Raw genomic sequence first — 13,615 nt, forward strand, 5'->3', positions numbered from 1 at the left:
TTTCCAAAGCGACTAAGAGTTGTTTTTTTCTATATCTGCCATACCTTTGACTTAATAGACTGCCAATTTTTTTTTTTTTGTGAGGTGTGTTAATGGCTTGATGATGTCTTAAAATACAGCATCCCAAGCGCTGTACTGTATATATACTTCTTAATACCTTTTCTATTTCCTTTTGCTGTTTGATGATCAGTTTTTGCTGGAATACGTTTTGCAATTACAGTAAGAGATTTAATGTTGTTTTGAACTCTGCCAAAGTCTGATTAGATTTTCTGTTTTGGCCAAACTCATTTCTTTGTGCTTCAATTTTCTCTATATAAAATGTTTAGATTGCAGATTCTGGTAATTAACTGCATGTCTGATTTTTAGTTCAGCAAAAGGTTAACCACCTTCCATAAAGAAAAATCCTATTTATTTGGAATGAAAGGATTATAGGGAGGACATAAAGTAACAGGAAAGCAGTTTACATACAAGTCTGGTTTACCAGGAAGTCACCAGCACTGACAACGGAGCTCCTAATAGAAAAGCAATATATAATATCCTCTCATGGGTTTAAGAGTTCTGGTAGCAATTCCATACCACTCCCAGATCCTGGAAAAATATTTCTCCCCATAGGTAAAAGCATTCAGTGTGTATATTTATTAGTCATTGTATGATTTCCTCAGTAAATAAACTGCAGTTGTCTGCAGCACTGTAAAATATTAAGTGTTCATTAGTTAACTCGTCTCTTGCACTAGCTTGTATCAGGCATAGTGTAGCCAGCAGGACCAGGGAGGTGATCATCCCCTTATATTCTGCTCTGGTGAGGCTGTACCTTGAGTATTGTGTTCAGTTTTGGGCCCCTCAGTACAAGAAGGACATCAAGGCCCTGGAGCATGTCCAGAGAAGGGCTATGAAGCTGGTGAAGGGCCTGGAACACAAGTCCTGTGAGGAGTGGCTGAGGGAACTAGGCTTGTTTAGTCTGGAGGAGAGAAGGCTCAGGGGAGACCTTATTGCTCTCTGCAACTACCTGAAAGGGAGGTGTGGGGAGCTGGGGGTCAGCCTCTTCTCACAGATAATCAGCTAGACTAGAGGGAATGGCCTCAAGTTGTGCCAGGGGAGATTTAGGTTTGAAATTAGGAGACATTTCTTCTCAGAAAGAGCAGTCAGGCATTGGAACGGGTTGCCCAGGGAAGGGGTGGAGTCAGTGTCCTTGGGAGCGTTAAGGAAAGGTTGGACATGGTGCTTAGGGACATGGTTTAGTGGGTGACATTGGCAGTAGGGTGATGGTTGGACCAGATGATCTTGGAGGTCTTTTCCAACCCTTATGATTCTATGATTCTAGTGACGTAAATTCCTGCAGGAGGCCCTCCTTACCTGGAATCTTTAGCTGGCAGTATAACATCTAAACAAAGACACTGGTATCACTGCTGCTGGCTTGAAAAGTCAATGAGCCACAAAGCTGGGTTGGGAAGAGAGCACTTACAGAAATAGTACTGCATACATGCCCTATGCTTATGCCATCTCCTGGACAATTGCTTTTGGCAGTGGGACAGATCACTTGAACTCTACACTGGGCTTTGGTCTGAACCCATATAGGCATTATGCTCCTAAGAAGTAAAGATACATCTATTTATTATTTGTTAGTTTTCAACAATACTGCAGGTATTCATGAATTTGTACCAGGCTGCCCAGAAGAGCCAATAGAGATTGTGCTTGGTATATTAAGAAACAAGCCCTGACCTGAAGATCTTTACAGGCCAACTAAACAAGACCAACAAAGTTTAGGGGGGAAGTAAAAGCCAAGAGAAATGACGTGATTTGTTCAAAAAGACACAGCAAGAGCTGGGAGAAGCCTCAGGGTCTTGCTTGATTGTTTATCCTATAGGTCAAACAGCGTAGATTTTATTTTTCTGTTGAAGCTTCTTTTATATTTATTTAGAGCTTTATTTCAAATTTCTAATGCATTTCTTATGTAGACATCACCTTTTCACAGTTATTTATTCTCTTCTATATTAGTGAAAGTCATAAGGTTCAAATTATATCATGTCACTCAGGGTGGGAGAAATAGCAAAGCATTTTAAGTCTGAAGTTGGATCCTGATTCAGTTATAACTATTAGCACATGCTTTAGTCCTGATATTGCTGAAATCCACTATGTTTTACTTGCTTTTTCTAGACATAAGTGTTTTGATAAATTGAAGTATTCTTGTGGTTGTAGGACTGAGAAACTATCCAGCCTTACTTTGCGTGTCAGAGTGCTAAGCCCTAGAGAGGCTGAAAACTTGTCTCTATCCAACATGAACATCTAATTCTTCAGGGGTTCATCTTTCTGCAGGGAGGTACAAACATTTTCAGCAATCTTGCCAATAAGAATTGAGTAGATTGAAGCTTTTTAAAAATGTGGACAGGCTCTATTGTCTTGTTGTTCTTTGGTTTGTGGTGGTGGTGTTCTTGTCTTGATTTTTTTTTTTTTTTTTTGTTCTCCAAACTACATGTTTTTTTTCTGCTTATAACTCCTTTTTCCTCTTCCTGTGAAAGACTACCTGTCCATCCCCTGGTAATTTTAGAATGTATGCCGGAAGCTCCTTCTTCAAAGATATATCTATACAAGAATTCTCAAGTGGGTATTGCTCTCCCTTGATGTGTGTAGTTCTTTCTGCAAAAAATAAGAAACTCACACTCTGTCATTCCCAAAGAACAAGCCAGATCTTTCTTTTTGGAAGAAGAATATGTTTTAAATCACAGTCACTTTGAATTCCTGTATTTTCTTTGTACCTGCACGCTCCCCAGTTCTCCTGTTTGACAGCAGCAGGTAAAGCTTCTCCCCTCTAAACTCTCAAATTTATACTGCATAGCAAAATCATGGAGAGGGTGTAGGGAGAGTTGTCATTTCTTCTGCTTCACAGCAAGGATGGAAGGGGGATGTCCATTACATGCTAAAATTTGGAGGATAGTATGAATAGAGCAATTCTAACTTTTGCATAGAGTTGGTGGAATAAACAAACACTCCTAAGGTCTGTGGAAAGAAAACATGTTATTCATCAAATTTATTTCACCAGTGAAATTAGCTGACTATATATCACATCTGATGTCCTTACTTAGAAAGCTATTACATCTAGCACAAAAGAAAAACTGTTCACATAACACTGAGCTACTCCTATATACAGATGTGGCCATTACTTATATAAGTCAAAACAGGCATAAGATTTTCTTTTAGAGATGAGTACACGTTGCTTGTCTTAATCTGCAATATAAAATGACAAGAGAAGACTTGAGGTTGAGAATTGATTCTGTGATAGGAAACAGGAGAGATGATAGAAGACAAGATGACTACGGGAGAGTATAAAGCCACAAACCAATTATAGTGCAAAGCTTTTGTTTTCAGTCTTTGTTTTGGTGCAGTTCAAAGCCCATCCCAAGCACTAAACAGCTCTCAGTACAGCAAAACACACCCTTCTTTTTGGTCAGAGCCAGCAGAGGTCTTTGATTCAGAATGTCACTGGAACTGGTTTATATTTTCTTGAGAAAGTAGATGTATGCTAGGGCATGAATCAAAATGGTAGAACCTTTTTTTTTTTTCTATCTTACCATTCCCCAGTGCACATTTAGAATACAGTGTGGAATAACTGGCAAAATACTACTTTATATTAGTCATAATGAAAAATTAGTTTTTAGTGCTGCACTCTGAGGACATGGACAAGATCAGTTTGGAGCCTATCTACTCCAAGCTGAGAGAACACGGAGTAGTGTCAGAACAACGTTGGGAATTCCAAGCATGTGGGTAACTATAGTCATAAAATTAGTTTAATTTGATTTTTACACTGCTGATCTGGGTCCCTAATTGTCATCTGCATAAAAATGGTAAAGAGTGATCAACTGCCTAATATCACAGTAGGATATAAATTTCAAACAGAAATATTGGTCTCTTGAAATACACCAAAACTTCAGAAAATGAGGTGACTGCTTCATAGTCTTGTCAATAGAGAGGAAAAGAAGAAAGTTTTGCTTGTTCTTTTCTTTTGTGTGTATGTGTCTTTGAGTCCAAAAATTCAGAAGCTTTCTCATAGATTTGGGATCTCCTTGGTTTAAATAATAAATGGTAACAATGATAACTACTCTTTGCAATCAAAATACTTATTACCTCTGTTAGTAATAATATTTCAGATGTTAACCAAATAGGCATGCCAAAGATGCTCTCAGGAAGATGAAATTTTAAATCCTGAAGTGAAATTCCACGTCCCCTGATAATGGCAACACTCCCTCCTTCTCATTTACTTGCAAGTCACATACTGTCTTGATAGATAAACTATGAATATAATGTATTGCACTAATCCACTCTAGTGACCTAAAAGCACTCTAACAGGTGATCAGGTTGTGTGAACAGGAGCCTAAAAAATAGCATGTGCTAATTTTTGTTACTGAGGAACTCAAATGATCTTTTGCCGACGTCCATGCATGGCTTTGTATCTGTGCTGCAGTTTCAAATGAGGGTGTGTCAATCTTGCTGTTTGCTGCTCAGAGCAAACATCATCACTAGATGAACAATAATAAAATGAAGAAATAAATTCTCATGTTGTTTTTAAAAATGTTGTTGGGTGGAATTTAGTTTTATGAATATCAGCATCGTGCGTGTGTGTTTGTATTGTTTTGAAAGTTCCTTAGCATGTAGCACTATCAGGATGTCATTCTCACTGGAAAAAAAAACTAAGAACATTGTTCTGGTCATTTGTGCTCATCTTAAAGAAAAAAAGGCAATGCATTTACACTTTAATACTGTGTCATATAAATAGACATCTATGGCTCCGCATACATTATTAATACCGGTTTATTGCCAGCTTTATTGGTTTCACTACTGCTTCTCCTCTTGGGAAGCCATGTAAAATACAGAGACTGCACAAATGCTGGCATTACGAGAGCTGCTATATACAAAGCAAATAACATTGCACAAGTACAAATATTCACTTCAGTTGCTTCCTGCAATTCAGATAACGTAATAACAAATAGTCCATAAATGCAATCCCCCTAGCTACTACTATTATTCCATGTATTTTATGTTTTTATCTAGGACACTTGTGCTGCTATTAGAATACTGAACAAAATTTTATTCCTATATTTTGTGACAAGAAAAGTGAATTCTTTTTAAGAAGAAACCAAAAACATGAAAAAATATTCAGAACCACTATAACTGTACAGCAGATGCTAAGGAGCTCTAGTACTGAGTTTCTGTTTGGTTCTAAAGAGCCACGTTTCTCTGTTTCACTTCAGAAATGAGTTTGAGCTTTGAACTAAAGAGAAACTAGAGTGTAAAATACGTACAAAAGGGAAACACTGCAGACAGGATTATTATCAAATATTAAACTCAGGTAAATCACTGACGTGTGAAAGCTTCCTAACCTTTTGAACCTCAGATTGATGCATACAGGTCACCAGTTCAATAGTCCCTATTCTCCCACTTTCAGATTTTATTTTCTGCATAAAATAATATAGTACTCCACTAAACGCTGAATATATGAGAGATGATTCAAACTGGAAATCTTGTACAGTCCAATGTACAAAATTTTTGTGTGCCCCTCCATGGGAATAACAGCAAGGAGATTGGTTCTGTAGCCTATGGTGATGCCACTGCCAACAAATACAGGCAGACTCATGCTTAGCAAGCTGCTTCTGGGCTTTTGTAATGGAAGCCGTGAATAACAGACTGGAAGGAAGACAGAGTGGGATATTAGGAGGAAATATTTCCATGTTTCAGGTGAAAGTATCACACTTACAAATTTGGTTTCATTTTTCTCTTATGCATGTGAAATGATAAAAATCTCTTTTGAATTTTTACCCTCAAATGTGTATGAAAATAAACATTGGTTGTTGAAGAAATGAATGCGTGATGAGGTTGAAAGATGGTTCTGTGCCACTTGCATTTAGAGAGATGTCTAAGACAAGTGTGGTGTGATTTAAAATTAGATAGCAGCAACATACAGTCAGCTGAGGCTAAATGAATGAAAAGTGCAAGTATAGGCCCTAGCTTCAGAGAACACTCTTGAGATAACTTCAGTTGCAGATCCACCACTTGCTCTACTGCTACAATGTGCTGTAGGTTTCTGTTATACATCCAGGATGCTCCAGCAGTTTCTCTTTGTGACCTCTTCACTATAATTTCTAAAGGCACATCCTTCTTAATCTTGTCCCAGGATTTCTCTCAGACAGTGTTTAAAAATGTGTGTATTAATTTCTTTACTTTCTCTAGCATCCAAACTTTTTCAATTTCCTACCTCCTTCCCACCCCAACTCCACACAATTTCCCATCTTTTTTTTTTTCCATTCCAGTTGTAACCTTCTTTCTTTTGAGTCTAAACATCCTGCACTGAACTTAAACATGTTTTTTTTGGGACAATATATGATGTAATCAGGACTTACTGGTCACAGCATCTTTTTAAGTCTTTCACAAGCCCTGGTTTTGATAGCTCTTCACCTGTCTGTCATTTTCTCTTTATTCCAGTTTACCATCTCTGTGAGGATTTCTTGCATCTGTTTTCTCTGTCTGTGACTTGTTCTCCTGTGGACCGCCCCAGGGCTGCTCCCACCTATCACAGGTGCCTCACAGACCTCATACAGGTCATACTGGGGCTTGCCATAGGCTGGGCCCTGTAGCTTTCCATGGGCCCCATGAGCTGAAGGACTACTGTGTGAAATGCCCGGTCTTCCAAGGAAAACTTCAGTGCTGCTCTTTTTGTTCCCTTCACTATGGCAACTTGTCACAGCTGGACTTTCTATTCCACTCACCTTGTTTTGGAAGGGCAAGCTACTTCCTTCTTCAAGATTTGGAAGGGCAGCTCCCATCCCTTGCAGATCTTCCAGCATTAAAGGAGCTTTCTGTAACAAAACAGAGACAGAGAAGAGCTTTATAAAGGTCTCCATGAGTCTGACACTTCATGCTCAGGAGCAAGTATTCTGATTTCTCCATTCCTACCCCTGTCAGCATTGATCAGCCTCTCTTACCTGACACAAGCTTTTATTGCACTCAACTGCTCTCCATTTACACAGAGGTTAAATCTCCCTCTCCAATGTTGTTGAAAACAACAGTGCTTCCATTGAACATAATAAAGGCAGGTGGATTTGGCATAGTTGTTGGAGCTTTTTGTTTTGGGGCTTTTTTTTTTTTTTAAACAGACACTAGGCCATGGAGTAGGTGCAGCTTAAAAACTTTTTCACATCCTGACAAATCCCAGGGGAGAAGCTACAATTATCGCTATACCAGGGGAATTACAGGAGGAGCAACTGTCTGCCCCTGCTCATTGTGAAGAGGGAGAGCACAGTGCAAGTCTGTAGTGTTTAGTTATGTCTCTCTCTCAAAAAAAAGCACGGTCATGTGGAAGCTATCCATTTAAATATGCTAGAGAATGATGTCAAATGGCTCGTATGTGTCTGGATGTGAATGGGGACTGTTACTCATCACTGCAGCAGGGCAGCATGCTGACTGGCATCCCTGGAAGGGTAAAATGTCCTCTTGTACTTCCTCAGGTGTAATTGGGAAAGTCCTGGGTTCAGCTTCTGTTTGTGGAAGGTTTAGCGCTATGTTTCCACAAGTGCCATTAATGAGCTCAGTTATTTTCCCAGTTACAGTATTGTTCAGGTTGTGCTGCTTTTGTATGCTAGAACAACTGGTTTTGTGAAAAGGTGAGGGGAGAACTTTTTGATCTCCTTTTTTTCTTTTCAGATTGCTTCCTAGATACAGGAATTATTTTATGGCATTTGGGAGACTCCCAGTTTTTTAACAACAGACTGTAACGGTAACTTTATAGCAACATTATTTTTTTTTTTCCTTTTCAGCTCCCCAAACTCTTATCTGCCCTGATTCTTTTTCTTCCTGCAGGAAACAGGATCTTCAGAGGATTTTCTGAAAGCTCTTTGTAATATTAGTGAACATGTACAGGAAAACCCTCAGGTTATGTTCAACTCCTGATATCCTTCACTTTAGATTTAAGAAATTCCCTTAAACTCTCATTAGTGGAGACCTTCTCATTCCTATAAAAGTTTAAAGAAAATCTGTGTCTAATCAGAGATTTAGCACGGCTCCTCTGTGTGGTTGGAGAAAGTAGATTCTTTACACTTCTCTGTTCATTCTAGAGAGAAGACAACTTACAAAAATGTGTCTCTGTTGAAGTGACCCTCTTTTTCACTCATCACTTTTAGCCTTATTACCTTTTATTCTCTTCTGCAAATCTCTTAATTGATGAGGGGAAGAAGTCAGATTTTGATTAAACACTGATTAATCCAGGCAGGATTATTTATTTTCCCTCTGATCCTGTGTGAGCTGGTATTGGTACAATAGTACACTCTGCAATCTTGCCACATTTTCTTACCTAATCTGGCCCACTGTACGTTAGGGACATTTTATTTGTTTATTTTTTGTTCATTTTATTTTGTCATGAATTTTGATATATTTCATGTATTTTTCAAATTCTCTCTTCATGGAACCAAGTTACTATTTCAAAAGAATAGCAAATTTCTCACACATGATCAAGATGGGGAGAAGCTGGAAAGCATACATTGCTTTTTACCAAAAGAAAGGAAAAGTCAGAGTGAAAAAAAAAATATTGTTTTAGAATTCTCATCAATTTGAAACAAATTAGGGGGCCTGTTTAGGGGGCCTGGTATACAACTTTAAGTCTTTTGAGTGAGTATTGCAGTCCAGATTCTAATATAAGTGCTCTGTGTTCTCATGATGCTATTCCTGAACTGAGAGCTGCCTTCCTCTTATTCTCTGGGGCTTATAATTAGCTCCTGCATGCGACTCCTTTTCTTTTTCTAAAATAACTATGGTCCTCACACAAGAAAAAAAGAAATCTGTCCTCTTCCCCAGGTATGTTTGAGTTGACGACACTGTGACCTGAAACTTCCAGAAACCATGGGAAAAGATAAATAAAATAAAAAACACACCACCTAGGTATCATAATGATATTGGATGCAAAGATGGCTTACATATGTTTAAAACAAAACAAAAAACTAGTATCCCAGAGGAAAAAAAAAAGTCTGTGGCTGACTTGTTGTCTTCCCTAATTTGTTAATATGCTGTATGGGCTTTCTCAGATAACTTTTAAAAATTAGGAGTCTTAAGGACTTCATGCAGCTTAATACACATCAATTGACCTAAATTTCATAGACAATGAATACGTAAGTCTGGCCTTAAACAGGCACTGGACAAATCTAAGTTGAAATACCACTGGAAGGCTTTAACCCATTGACTTTTGCTACAAAATGCTTAGTATCATTAGAAATCTGAAATGCATAATGCTGGCAGAATGCTATAAATATTTTTGCTATATTGAAGTTAAAATTCTAATCTGTGATGGTTCCAAAATTAATGATGAACATTATTTTGTTTAGAGTTTGGATAATATCATAATAGTTTAAGGTAAAGAAAGAAAAAAATGTGGCAGAGTTTTGGGAGAGAGACTTTTGGAAACTGTTCAGAACATATAACGCTGTAAGAAATTCTACTAATGAGATGTGTAGGTACACTGCACTCAATGAATAACATATCAAAAAGAATTAGTGTGTTTCACATTGCTTTATAAATAATGGGATGTATCATGTGGGGGCCCATCCATGGATAAATAAATCAGTGCATGTTTAAGTACCTAGTTCTGAGTTCCAGACAGATAGTTTTGTTCTATAAAAATTAACTTTTATTCAGTGTGAAAAGTGACCTCTAGATGTGGATTTTGGTGGCAAAAATCCACTAAGCCGTGAAAGGCACACTAAAGGTTGCAGTGTCAGTAACACAATTTCCTAGAAATTTCTTTGCTTTTCACTAATCCCATTTTTCAGAATTACTTCAAGAAGTAAGAGAGAATTTTGTTTTTGTGGTCTATTCTTTGTCTTAAAGATGGGAGAACCATAACAAGGTACAACTGTGTTCTAATGTGTCAATTGGTTTTCATATGAATTCCGAAGTGCTTACCTCAAACTCAGCTTGTTTTGTTGGGCTCTGCCACTGGAGATTAGCCATTGATAGCTTTTGGTCAATATCACATATATTTAGCACTGATTTTGCTTATGAAATTGCTCCCCATTCAATCATATCTTATTTATTTTATTTATGTAGTCCCATTATAAAATTATGTAGAACACAGAAGTTTCTAAGGGCCATGTTCCCTTAATTAAACAATTAACTTGCCATTTTGGATTTGATCAAGAAATGATTTAACGTGACAGACTCTCTCCCCTCTGGAGCACGTAACTGTGTCAGGGTCAATTATATTTCCTTTGGAGTCAGAGAGAAAGGGCTTTCTCACAAGTTAGAACATACTACTGATTTACAGTAGTAAATACCATACATAACTGATTAGGTTAATGTTCTTGTAAGATTAATAAAATAATCTGGAGACAATTTAGGATGTCAGCAAGGTGCTTATTTAAGAATTAAATTACAGTAAACTGAAAAGACCCATCAGCTGGGTGAAACTTGTTGATTATTTAAGAAAAAGAGACAATATCTAACATGAAAAAGCAAAGAAAATATTTGGTTTATTAAGCAGTGATTTGGGAGCTGGGACTGTTTCCTGGTAGGGATGTATTATTGCATGAATGTTACTATTGCAGAAGCCACTGGCAAACATTATCATCAGTAACTGCATCTGAGATTTTCAGAACCAAAACCATAAATACCCATCTCTAGAAGAGTGTTGGACCTGTAAATCGTTATTCTCTACTTGAGTATCAAAGCTGCCTTGTTGCTTCTTGCTCTAGATCCTGTACTTTGGGAAAGATTGGCTGGTTGTTGATATTTTGGAGGCTGTGGAGGGAATCGTTTATGGTCTAACTAGCTTTTCTAATGCTGAGGAGTGTTTTATCTGGGGTATATGCAATATAAGATGCTTTCTCATATCTTAAGACAAGTAACAAACCAGTTGGCTGCATTGGTCTACTGGCCTGTATTATTGTAGCTGTCAGGGGATCGTAGAAAGCAAAATTAAAATCAAGCAATGTAAATTACCAGTGCGCATGGAAATCCAGCAACCACGTGAAATCATCTGACACAATTTATATGGAAAACAATTGCTTAGCATCCTTTGGATAACTTGCTTTTTTTTCTTCTCTTCCATCTTTTCAAAGCTGAAGGCATTCTTGATTTTATTCCCAAGTTTATTGTAACTTTATTATGTTTTCAGCCTACTTACTAGAGACAAATATATTCTTTATGCACTATTATAAAATGAATAAAGAAAGATTTTAAATAGTACATTTATCACAGAATGAAGAATCCTTATAACCCCTTCTACTATATTGAAATGAACACCACTCACTTTGGCACTTGACCATGAGATGGTTGCAGAAACTGAGTTAATTACATATTAGAAACTGTTCACAGATACATTGAATAACATTTTATTGTGGACATCTGGTCTGCTAAAAATCTGCCAAAAGTTTGGATCAGATAACTGCAGCAATCCTAATTTATAGAAGGAATCTGTTCTGAAAATATGTTAAACCTACTGTCCCTCTTTCAGTGCCTAGCTTTTAGACTACATTATTTTGCAGAAGCTGTTCTTGTTAAGGGTCTGAGTCTCCCCTGCAGAATAGCTTCTTGTATTTCTCTCTAGCTTATAAAGAACAAAGAAATATCTGCATCTGCATTTAGGATTATCCAATGAAAAAAGTGTGTTCAAATACACTAGGACTAAAAAATTAACTTCCCAGATAAGCTGATATATGGCTATGCATTTCATAAAATGACTAAACTAAACACATATGCTTCAGACTGCCTACAACATCTGTAGATTATGTAGGAATAATTTAACTTCAGTCTCTCTTCATTTCAAATATTCATTACATTAGATCTGTGTATTTTACATTAGAATAGATTAATGACTTGTTTCACTAGTACATATATATTTTACATGGAATTGAATGACCTGTTCTTTAATGAAAATAAAAATGTGACTCCACCCCCAAAAAGAAGAGGCTTTTTTTTTTTGCAGTTGGTGCTTGAGGATACTTACAGAATTATGCTAGTTTCAGTATGCCTTCTACATCCAAGTTCCATTGTATTTTGACATGCCATTGTCAAAGGGCCTAGGGTTTCTGTCAATCAGACGATATGGAGTAGTAATTAATTTTGTTATAAGAGTGTCAGCATCTGAGAATTTTCTGAGGTAGGGCTCAGCCTCTGCACTGTCCTAGGTTGATTGGCACTAGTTCTCTTTTAATAACACGGAAAGGATACTTGCTCCTAGTGGCTTTTTGGATAGTACAATGTAAGTTGCACTGTTGACAAGGAACAAAAGGCCAAGTCCTGTTGTGATTTGCACATAATAAATGAGTTAACTTTAATAGGGGATGGTGGGGATGGCATTCTGAAGCAGATGTTTCTGGAAGAGACCTGCCCATAATGAGTGCTAACATGGATTTAGCCTGCAGTTCCATAGTGTGATTCCTTTAACAGTAAATCAGGCTTAGGATATGAGTCTTTCAAACCCACCCTAACAGCGGATGTGATCACAATGCGCAGATTCAACCATTTGAATAGTTGTTTAATGTGGCCACACACTAACTCACTTTGTGAAATGATCCTTTTACTTGAGGAGGTGTCTGTGTATGTGTTGGGGGGGTTGTATGCTTTTAGATACCACAGCTGGATCACTTAGACCTATTTTGAAACATATCCATAGAAACAACTGAATCAGCAGAAGCAATTTGGGAACTAAGTTGTGGTGCTAAGGAGAAGCAAACGATGACAATAAGGATTTGTTGCATGCGATATACCATGAAAGAACCATCGTTTATTTTTTTAGATCAAGTACCATTCAGCCAGTTGGCAGGTTTTCTACCTTCTACTTGCTACATCAGCTATAAAAAATAATAATAATACACATATGCTTTGCATCTTGTGTTGGTTTTATGTGGCAAGCTTTTAGTAGTGGAGGAGCTGCAGGGGTGGCTTCTGTGAGAAGAGACCAGAAGCTGCTCCACGTCAGACTGAGCAAGTTCCAGCTGGCACCAAAACAGACGTGCCACTGGCCAAAACTTGTTTCTGACTGTTTTACTGTGGCTTTTGCCCATGGTGGTAATTGTAAGTGATCTCCCTGTGCTTAATGTGACTCAGGGGCTTTTCATCTTATTTTCTCCCTTATTTTTCTCCCTTTTCTTGCTTAGGAGGGTGAGAGAGAGAGCATCTTGGTGGACACTAGGTGACCAGCCAAACTTATCCCATCATACCTGTCCACCTTTCACAAATGTTTTTCCTACTATCAAACAGAAAATAATTAAAAATGTTACTGTTTTCCTTTATGTTATGACTGATGTGAGGAGCCCAAATAATTTTAGAAGAACCTCAGATGGTGAGTCAGGAGAACATCAGAAAGGGGAAATGAAAACATTGTGAATGTATTTGCTACATGCCCCCCTCCCCACCACTTTCACTAAAATTATGGTCCTTTGTCAGTTTTCCAGCTTATCCCTATAAGCATTATAATCATATGTAAGTATTACGTGAATATGGATTACATGTTGGATAACTGAAGTACAGTCAGTGATAGGAATTTCAAACACGATCTGTACTGGTTTCAAGTAGTTTAACAGGACAGCACTAGAAAAAGAAAATGGCCAATGCTTCATGTTTTAAAAACATGTCATTTAGT

General features: G+C 37.6%; 1 long non-coding RNA gene across 3 annotated transcripts in view; it reads left to right on the plus strand.

Moving 5' to 3' along the window:
• Nucleotides 1–13,615, plus strand: part of LOC121078581 — a 172,852-nt gene that overhangs the window by 37,641 nt on the left and 121,596 nt on the right. Inside the window, exon 4 of one of the 3 annotated variants that reach the window (XR_005824648.1) lies at nt 13,131–13,147. The exons of 1 other annotated variant lie outside the window; for it this stretch is intronic. This is a non-coding gene — a long non-coding RNA (uncharacterized LOC121078581). Of the gene's footprint in view, nt 1–6,471; nt 6,823–13,130; nt 13,148–13,615 lie in introns of those variants that run through there. One more of the 3 variants, XR_005824646.1, reaches the window with a different exon arrangement.

The sequence above is a fragment of the Cygnus olor genome, chromosome 15 (genome assembly GCF_009769625.2).
Source record: "Cygnus olor isolate bCygOlo1 chromosome 15, bCygOlo1.pri.v2, whole genome shotgun sequence".
Classification (NCBI taxonomy): domain Eukaryota; kingdom Metazoa; phylum Chordata; class Aves; order Anseriformes; family Anatidae; genus Cygnus; species Cygnus olor.